General features: G+C 32.9%; 1 protein-coding gene across 1 annotated transcript in view; it reads left to right on the top strand.

Annotated features, from left to right (window-relative positions):
- Positions 1 to 1,296: 1,296 nt before the first annotated feature.
- The window catches only part of LOC132705984 (glucose dehydrogenase [FAD, quinone]), a 59,160-nt gene continuing 49,382 nt past the window's right edge, over positions 1,297 to 11,074 (top strand). The window contains exons 1-2 of the mRNA XM_060676999.1: positions 1,297 to 1,459; positions 8,555 to 8,665. The gene's annotated coding sequence lies outside the window, so the exon portion shown is untranslated. The remainder of the gene's footprint in view (positions 1,460 to 8,554; positions 8,666 to 11,074) is intronic.

Here is an 11,074-nt window from a genome sequence, read left to right as displayed (position 1 = left end):
ATAACAAAAGCAGTACATAAATCACATTTTGAAATAAATCCAAAATAGTAAAAAAAATATTTGGGATTTGTATTACCATTTTTGTTAAGTCTATAGCATGTAGATTACATGGCAGAAAACATATATTGGAAATACTATATTGATTATGCTTTATTTTTTGAAAAAAAAAAAACAAAACTTTGTTATTGCAAGTCTAAACAAGTCAGTACATGTAGAATAAACATCCAACAATTGGCGTGTTCATTAGTGTTAGTTTGTACTCTGTGCAGTGAACGTTTTTTTGACTTTGACTCAAAAGGAATTAGAGGCAACTATGGAGGAGATCGTAATGGATTAGCACAATAAATTGTTTCATTTAGAAAGTCGTAAGTATTATTTGGATTTACGTATTCTTATGTATTGTAACATTCCATTCCTTGCTTCTCAGTGGTTCGTTAACGCACCAGTATTTTTTGTATATTTCGAGTTTTTATTTGTTTTTTGACACATTTAATGTATTCTTAAGTGCAACAAAATAAATAATTTCAGAGAAAAAAAGCATTTTTTTATTTTTTTTTTATGCTTGGGTTAATATGGGTTAAGAGGCCCCACTAGTTCTTATAGGTTCTCCAGACTGTTAGCTATCAAAATAGCATCGTCGGCGTAACGGATATTGATTACATTTTCTCCATTTATCTTTATTCCACTACAAATTTCAACCAACGTTCTCCTAAAGGTCTCCTCAGGGTAGAGGTTCGGAGTATTTTTCCTCTATACGCACCACCGCCTTCTGTCCCCAGTACAGGTTGCTGATAATTCGCTTGTCCTTGGTATCAATTCCTATTCATTCCAGAGATTCCATCATTTTACCGTGTTGACAACAATCGATCGTCTTAGTGTAGTCCACAAAACATGCGTAACGTCTCCTCATCGATGAAAGAGGACTGGTACTGCAAAGGATACCTCACGTGTTCCCAGGCAGTTACGAAACCCAAATTGAGTATCCCTCATGTTCGACTCCCATTTTTTGTTTTGTTGAAGCTGTTCCTCAAAATAATTCAATTCAAAAATGTTTACCATTGGTTTTCGTCTATCGCCTCTGGAGAGAGGAGTTACCCGTTAAAAGTTGACCCTCCCAGTACTCTAAAACGGGCATGCGGGTTCAAAACGCATGACGGTGGATATTGACACTTGCACGTCGAATGTCAAATACAGCGCGTAAACAATCCCCCTCAATTCCTCCTACCATCGCGTTTACCACGCGTCTTTAGACGCGGTACGACCAAACTGCAAGAGAAATTGTCAGTCTGGCTCGTGGTACTGCCAAACCGTTGTCGGCAAGCGAATATTTTTTTGCTAGCTGTTCGTTTTTGAATTACGCGCGCGGGATCGCGATATCGTTAACGCGTCCGATATTGTTTTTCTATCGACGTCGCGCTTGCGAGAAGGGCGTGAGTAACGGAAAACATCGTTTCTGCCCGTAAGAGATTTTTCTTTTGTCAAGTCCGTCTCCCGAATTTCATCGAATTTACCAGAGCGTGGAGAATTTCGTTCCCAAGCGCCATATTTCATTGATTTGTTATTTAACGGCAAAAATTTCGAAGTGGAACGCACGAATTTGGTTTTTGCTCGCTTTTTCCCGAAATTCAAGTTTACTACCAAGCGAAAGAAAAAAATTGTACGTTGACTCTATATTTTTTTTAATTCTAAGAAATATTCCAAATGGACCAGCCATGTTTTATCCAATGGCTGTCAGCTTCCCGGTTTTGAGATATTAGAAAATTTGCAATTTTTTGAGTGGAACTGTATATTTTATAGGCATTTTATTTTTGTTACAACTGATTCGTTTTGAACTTAATTCCTTCCACTTCATTGAACAATTAAAAAACGTTACATTAGATACACAAGATATTCAGGTTAGTTTCGACGTAGAATCCCTATTTACTAAAGTCCCTATTCCTTAAACTGTCAACATCATTTCAGATATATTAAAATCTGAGAATCTGAAAGCAAACCTTCTCACCTTAATTGAAAAATGCTTGTCTGGAACATATTTTTCTTATAATGGTCAAATTTTTGAACAAACTTCGGGAACAGCTATGGGTTCTCCACTATCACCAATCTTCGCGTATATATTTATGGAAGCCTTTGAAAAGAGACCTCTCGACACCTTCTATCTAAAATCAAAATTATGACAACGCTACGTCGATGATACTTTTGTTATTTGGCCTCATGGTCAAAAAACCCTAATAGATTTTCTTAGTCATTTAAACTCTATACACCCTAACAATCGTTTTGCCATTGAAATATAAACTAATATCAAGCTCCCATTCATAGATATTCTTATCAATGGAAAATGAGACCTAACATTGGGTTATTGTGTTTACAGAAAACCTACGCACACAGACCAATACCTTAATGCATTGTCACATCACCATCCGGCCCAAAAATCATCGGTTATCAATTGTTTGCAGAACCGTAAAACTATCTCAGCCCGAGTCACTGAACCCAGAATTAAATCACATTACCTTCTCTCTAATAATTTCCACTTTAAAGATATTAAGCACAAAATACACTTCACCACAACCATCCACTAGCAATGAGGCCGAAAGCAATCCCACACTTACCACTGTTGTCCATCCTTACATTCAAAACAGCACTAAGTTCTAAAGAAATATAACGCCAAAACCAGATTTAATACTTGTCCAAAAATCTCCCAACATCTTCCAACCGGCAAAGACAAAATTCCATTTGAGATGCCAGGAGTTTACAGCATTCCATGTACATGAGGCAAAGAATACATTGGAGAGACCAGGCGAAAAATGTCAACTAGGCTCAAAGAACATGAAAAGGCTTTAAGACTAAGACCAATAAATTGTTGTTACCAATATCTCGAAAACAAGTGGAATAAAAAATACACGTCAATAAGCGAAAAACTTGGCTAACCCTAAATTTTGCTTTTTCATTTACCTCGAAAAACAAACAAGTTACAGCCAAATCAAAACAGTATCAAGATAAAAACAAAACAGAGCTATATTCCACATACCTTGTTAATTAAACTCGAATTTCAAATTGTAATGAAACGTTATTACCAAAGATTTAAGAATTTAAAAGAAAAATACGTCTACCCAGTATTACTTTTATTATTTTTCGCAATCTAGGTTGACGCAGTACCTACCTAATTTAACGGAAATATTGTAAAATCTGCAAAAATTACGGACCACGAAAATATTTTACAATACCAGGTCGCAATTTTTGAACGAGGTGGGAAAGCAAAATATTAAGTTTTGAATGGTAGGATGTGGTTTGAATAATAACTCCCCAATATCAATATCAATAAGAAACGCTATGAGCATTAGTTAAGTATGACGCTTTTGTCTGGGCAACTGTGTGCACAATGTGTTCCAATATATTATTCCTCATTACTACAGCTACCATGTTGCGGATTTTGAGGCTGCTGTCATATGTCAAATGTCAATGTCATAGCTACCTTAACTTTTTAGCTATAGGTTGATTTTGAAAAAGTGAAAGTCAACTTTTTTTGAAACTCACAAATTTCGATTTATAAATTAACTTTTTAATGAAAAGCCCAGTATTTCTTTTAAATCAAACTTATTAGTAGTTTTTCAAAAATATGCAACACATAAAATTCCTTTTTATCTCAAAAGTCAAGCTGGACATACTGTACATAAATAATAGCGTTCATGCACTCAATATCATATAAAATTGTAAAAATTATTAAGTCAGTAAAACTAACTCCTAAACTAGGCCGAGAACGAGGAAGAAAAAATTTTTTTCCAAACAGCGTTAGAATATTCGATGATTTACATAATTTCAAAATAGTGCAAAGCGTCACTTTTAATCATTCTCACGAAATGCGTTGTAAATCATTATTGCTGATGCAGTAATTGCGTGTACCGATTATTGACAAAAATTATAAACGAAAATTAATTTGTTTCTCCACTCTATACCCAACACAATTACTTCGAGATCAATGAAATTCGCAAAATCTCAACATCTCAACGTAATGAAGAAATATCAAAATATCGGTTCGAACTTTCAAATCTGGCATGTCGCATCGCAGTCAAAAGCAACGTCGACAAACAACAAACTTTATTTAAAAACAATTTGCGATTATAATTAATCATTGTTAACTAACCAAAACTAAAGAAAAATATATGAGAATTGTTCTTCTTTAATTCAAAACACGTACTGCTTCATATATCCGAGTATGTTCAAAAATAAAATTCTCTTCGGTAACACGGTGCCTTTATGAAATACAAAATATTATAATATTCTGACGTCTATATATTTATTTATATATTTTATATAGTTTTTTGCTTTTTGATACATTATGTAAACTATTAAACTGATTGTCAAATAAACATGTATATTTCTGAATTTAAATGAATGGCTTCTGAATTTTTATTTTTATACGTTCTTTCATGTGACATTCTACTTATTTGTCCAATTTAAATTTTGGGATATGATCCACGTTTTAAATTGCAAACTCCGGTTTTTTGAGCTTTTCGAGATTTGGTTTTATTGCTTTTTAAAAATTACTTAAACTAAATTTAAATATATATTTTGAAACTTCCTTTTGGATTCGTTGGTGAATGTGGGACGGATAGACTTCAGAGTTATTTGAAACTGTTTGATAGTTATAATCTAATCTATCAAAGAGGAGTCGTAATAATTGTCCAAGGCTGTAAAATTAATTAAAATAATCTGCTTAAAGTAGTACATTAAGTACTCTATTGATAGATAAGATTATAAGATATGAATTTTTAATAGGTGGTTTCTTGGACCGTCTTGTCTATATTTTCCTCAAATTCTCTTGGGTATTCGGTCTCTTAAAATCAAATCATGTAATTTATAAGCGACATTTATAAAAATTGATGACATTTGACGTTGCGTTAATATATTACATATTTAAAATACACATAATTTGTCAGCGAATATTTTATGCAGATTAGAATGGCACGCAAAGCAGGCACGGATGTTTTTTATTAGCAAATATTTTATAATTTGATTTTGTTAGTTGCAAATTGGATGATATATTTTGTTTTTTTGGTTTTCTATATACTTTCGTAAAGTTCTCTTTTTTTTGGTGTTAGGTTTTGTTAGTAGGATTTTAACTTTTTCAAATTTAAATGTATGTTGGGTACTGTCACAATGGGTATAAAGAGCTGTTTTATTTCTTTTTGTCATACTTATGTCCATTGATTCTATTACTATATTACTTCTTTTTTCAACCCGAATTTTTGCTTTGATGTTTTTTGTACATTATAACTTTTGTTTCCTATTTAAATTTCGTGTTCTTAAAAATGGTTTGGAGTTTTTCCGATAATCCACGTATATATGGTAGCGATATATATTTGCTGTGAGGATTTTGATGTTGGTTTTTGTTGACGTTATTATAAAATTTGTTGGTACGTTTACTAAAGATATTGTTAAGTTTTTGGGATAATTAGTTTCTGGAAGTGAGCGTTTTGCTTTTCAAAATTGGGTCTGGTCTATAATTTGGATCAGATAACATTATTGATCTGTCTGCGAGACCTATAATGACTTTTTTTTGGGCTAGGGGATGATTAGATTTCAAATTTAGATAACGTGAATTGAATTTGTCGTGGAATTTATTGACGGAGTTTAGTAATAAGTCTGTTTTTCTTTTTGTAATGGCAGTTATGATGTCGTCGACATATCGATAAAAAAAAGGTAAATTTAATTGACTGTTTTTAATAACATTTCCTTCTAGATACTCTATAACAAGCTGTGCTACTATGCTTGAAATTGACATTCCCATTGCACAATCCTCGACATGTTTATAGAACATATTTTTGTATTGGAAAAAATGTGGACTTTAGAGTAAAATCTAAAGCCACTAAAAATGAATTTTGTAATATTTTGGATTTGATAAAGGCACGGTGTTACCGGCACAGCTGCTATTAGTCATTAAATAACTGTGAAAATCTAAACATTTTTTCTTCTAATTTAATTGTGCATTTCATTAAGTAAGAATCACCTCAGTTCAATTGTTATGCTAATTAACCACATTAAACGTTACAAACATTCGAACATTCAAAATATAATGCTCACGTAGGTAAAGCCTTAATAATGATAATAGAAAATTTTATAGAAATTAATTGCAAAAAAATAAATTTTGACGAAATTTTCGCTTTTGCTATAAGGTAACTGTTTTGACAAAACAAAAAGACCACTTTGACACTACAAAAAAGATAATAAATCCACTCAAGCAAAACAAATTTCACACGCTAATATAAATATTAAAAAATAGCGTAAGCCGAAAAAACAGAAATCTCCATTTCTCCGTTTCCGATCGGAAAGTGCAAAATTCCGTCCGCAAATCGTTTCATTATTTATTTGCAATTTCTTATTTACGCCATCAGATAATTTTATAAACGGGACAATAAAATGCTAAGCATCTATTCACAACAATCGCTTTTCACAACCGCAGGCAACACGGTTTCCCACTTTTGGACGTTTCATTGTTACCCGCCCGATCTTTCACAAGAGGTAATCTTCAGAAAAAATCTTTTTGTTGCAGTTGCCGAAAGAGTTATTTCGGCTAGGTATGTGTGCTCTAAAAAAACTTGCTACCTATCGCAGCCTTAAATCGAGTCTAAATTACGCACAACATAAAATGCTTAAAAGAAAATTGCGTTCCATGCCACGATAATAGATAACATTTTTGCAGAATAGGATTAGGAGAGTATACACTATGTCCTAAATCCTAATGTGTCAGATCACAGATCAGTCACTGTTTTTGGATTGGGCTTGGATACGTCGAATGTGAATACCAAAGTATACAAAATAGGTTTCGATAAAATGCTGACTTACTTGTTACTTTCGAAAAATTGAATTTTTCAAAAGTATCTACGCTCGTATAAAAAATGTAGATCTCGGTAACAAGAGCGAAAAAATTCTTGAACCAGAACCATAACCATTACCTTTTGATATTTTTTAAAAATATACAAAAAAAAAACTGAAAAAAAGGGTCCCCCTCCCCCTATTATAGAAAATTCGCCATAATTTAAAATCTATGTTTTAGATGTCAGTTTCTTTTACATGACGATATAGCCCGATAGACGGCTAAAACTTTTGTATTTAAGGTTTTTAAGTATTATACAGGGTGTTCGAGAATTTCCGTGCAATATTAAAAAACTCTTTGAATTGGGGGCAATAAAATAACGCGAAGTATTTTTTTAAGTTGCTGATTTTTTTTCTGGTTATTTTGGCTTCCAGAAAAACATTTTTTCCTCCAAAATCATTAATCCGATCGGAAATGCTTTACAACCGTAATACGTGGGAGGTCTGGCGCTATAACTAACAGCAGTTAAGCAGTTGTTACGTACGCACTAATATTAAGCTCTTCTACAAAACATGTGCCCCTTGCCTTTCCTTCCCCCTCAATTTCTTCTCTTTTCTTTTCTTTAGAATTATGTGTATCTACGCTTGGCGCTTTCAAATAAATTCTATGAAATTTTTTATTATTATATCTAGATCTATATAGTATCTAGAACTTCTAGATGACTGCCCTAACAAGGCCTATTGTTGACCATTATTTCACTTATTTAACTTTGGTTATGTAATTATTTCTATGTAACTTTCATGGTTATAACAATAAGTGTATTATTATTATTATTATTATTATTATTATTATTAACTTTTGTTTCACGCATTTTTTCGATTATATACAAGGTATAACTAGAAAATTGTTCTTTTAGGGAGTAAATTATTAACTGTAAATCAAAATTCGTACAAACAATAGCTAACTCGTTCAAACATTCAAGCTGCTCGAGATATTTGAAAAAATCTATTTGAAAATCGGAATATCTCGCATTTATTCTAGACGGTATGAAGTCATTTACTACTACAGCATACTGCATGGTTTCAGAAAACAAGTATTTTCTCGAAAACTATTTATCTTATTGAAAAAAGTTCATATACCGGGAAACGTGGGAGGTCGAGGACTATAATTTTTACTTGCAGCATTTTTTGGATTACAAATAAACCCTGAAAATTGCCGTTTTCGTGGGTAAATTATATTAGCCCTAAATGAAAAACTATAAAACATGGGATAATTTGGTTTAAAGAGTGTTGAGAGAGGTTCAAGTTTCGTTTATTATACAGGATGCGCCAGATATTTGAAAAAATATAATTGGAAATCGCTATTATTTGTAAAAATTTTTGAATTTACCGATGTTTTATTTTTAGGAAAAGCCGTTATTAACTACTTTAAGTTTATTAAAACCTTCTACCATTTTCCTTCCAGAGATAGAGGCAAGAGCGTTGAACCAAAAATATTTGAATTTGTCTCAGCTTCAAAACTAGCGTTAAATTTTTCAGAAATCGGCTTTTAACAATCAGGGTGGCCATTACGCCCGCTGGTGGCTATTTCAGGAACTGGACAAAATTGCTGTGTTTGCTTGGCCGATTTGATTATTTTTTTTTTTTCAATTTCAAAGGTTCGCTGTTCCTTTTCGTGTTTTTTTTACGAAATATTCGCATTTCTATCTCGAAATTATTTATTTAACAAAGTCGTTCTTTACAGACGCGCTCACCTTAAAATGTTAATTGATTGACGGACAGACTTCTGCAAACGGCAGGCCATCAGGTAAAAGTTTCGGATCCGAGGACGTCAACACAAAGATAACGCGCAAAGGTGAGCAGATATTTTATTATTTGGTGACGAAATGCAATCAAAAGTTTTAAATAGCGATATTATAGTACCGGTTCCCTCCAAAAACTTTGTTGTGTAAATACGGGTTGCAAATGTCAAGGAAGTTTGGTATAATGTCACGTGCGGTGCATGATTTGGGTAAGCCACTATTTATTCGAAATTTTGATTTTTTTTTACAATTATTTAAAATACACAGTATCTTATAATTCAGTATAAGGATTTTAAAGGCAAATTTATCAGCAAATGACTTTGTTTTTTTTATAAGAGCATGTGTTTCTAACTTATTTTCTTAAGAGGTTCAAAATTTATTGAATTTTTTTTTCTATTATTCAAAATCCAGTTGGTGGGTAAAATCATGACTTTTTTAAAATTTAATAATTTTCATCAAAATCGAGAGATAAGAAAGTTTGACTTTGACGTTCAATCCCTTCAGAAGGCGACGGTATATCACTGAAATATTTTCCCAAAACAACCACAAGAACGCAAGAAAAAATAAACCACTCTCAATCTCAGGCAAGGAGAGGTTACTAAGAATTCCCGTCAAGAATAGTATTCAAAAAGTGACGCGGAATGTCCATTCGAAGCTGGTGAAATGATGAGAATAAATCTAAAAATACTGTTGCCATTTGCCAAGCTTTGTGGCCACGAAATGGACAAGGTAAAACAGATGGTATGACGTTTTGCTTTGACAAGAACCAAGAGAAAAACCATCGAAATGCAGTATAGTTTACAAGCACATTAGCCAAAATAATCACGACCAGTTAATTAAATATTATTCTGGTATATACGCCCACACTAGATAAATCTGATTACTAAAATAAAGTATTTTATACATCAAGAAGGCTCTAAAACTTACCAAACTTTGCGATTTAAAAATAGCAATTAAACTAAAGTAGCTGGCGCCTATTTAGTTTAGGACAAAGAAATAGTTTTTCAAAATAACCAGTGACAAGACAAAAGAGTCCATATCCAGGTGCTGATGTTCCGTCAGCCTATATAACCACTAAGCAAACGCATGATGTGACCAAATAAAAAAACCTGTAATAAAAGAAGACCTGCAATCAAAAATAAATAAACACCCGACAGCACTAAAAAGTTAAAAAGCAAGCAACAAATAATAATTAAAAGAAGCAGCGAGAGTATACAGGCCTAGACCCGGAACTCACTTAGGTAATGATTTATATGAACTTACAATATAAATTGAAGAGAAAAGAAACATCTGGAATAACTTGAGAAAACTTATTTGGACCCCCATTACAAATAAATGAGATCAAAAATAAGAAAACTGCTGGACCGGATAAAATACCTCTAGGAATACTAAAACTTATCGAAAATGACAATATTGCAAGATGTACGATATATATTTATAATATAATAATATAATCACAGACCAATAAGACTTATGAACCCAAAATATTCTTGAAAACATCGCTTATGGAATATAAAATAAATGTGAGCTAAATATGAAATATAAAGAAAAAGGTTTCAGGCATGTAAAATACACAAAAAAAATAATCGACATGACAGATGTAGACAACAAAAATATTAGATGCCTACAGAGTCTATACTGGGAACACAAAACATCGAAACATCGAGAGATGATAAATTATTTAGTATATATTCAGAAATGATATTTGAAGGAACCTTTGAAGAACCAGAAATAAGAGTTGAAGTGAAATGGTGTGCCAAAAAGAACTGCAAAACATGTGTAATCGAAGAAAACTAGATTAAATAAATCCAAACGCAACGCAACGTTGTTTGAAATTGATGGCTGTAGTCAGAATGGCACGTAATGCGTTGATGAATTATGGAAAGGCACTTAAATGCAATGATCTAAATTTGCCTACACGTGCGTCATGTAAAATGCATACTACTATATGGGGTGGAAGCTTGGACGCTGAAGGTAAACACTATTAATAAAATAGGGGCATTCGAGATGTGCACATACAAAACGGTTGTTTAAAATTTCCTGGATTGATACAGTGAAAAGAATTAGATACCAGAATAAAGAAAAAAAAAACCTGGAAACATTAGACAAGATAAAAATTCAAAAACCGTTGCCTTGTATCGTGCTAGACGCTCTGAAAAAGCTATTTTTAAAAATTACTCAAAAACAAAGTTTAATTTTTGACTCTTATCTGCGGCGCATCCCTGTCCTAATGACTAGACTGTATTCAGGCTGCACCATCCCCTAGAAGACGAAGAACAGTACCTTCAAGCTCCTAGTTTCTTGGGGTTTCCCTCTCCTTTAAACACAGTTACATCTGTCTTCGTCCATGCCCATGATCTGAAGGTGCCTTCTTAGATGGCAATGTCCTGGTAGGATTCCTAATAGCCTTCCTGGATGCGCGCGATACACGGGACGTAGGGAAGTCTCGACAACTTCAGTAC

Source organism: Cylas formicarius, unplaced genomic scaffold, assembly GCF_029955315.1.
Source record: "Cylas formicarius isolate icCylForm1 unplaced genomic scaffold, icCylForm1.1 PGA_scaffold_8__14_contigs__length_24414737, whole genome shotgun sequence".
Classification (NCBI taxonomy): domain Eukaryota; kingdom Metazoa; phylum Arthropoda; class Insecta; order Coleoptera; family Brentidae; genus Cylas; species Cylas formicarius.
This window is presented reverse-complemented; position numbering and strand designations above follow the sequence as displayed.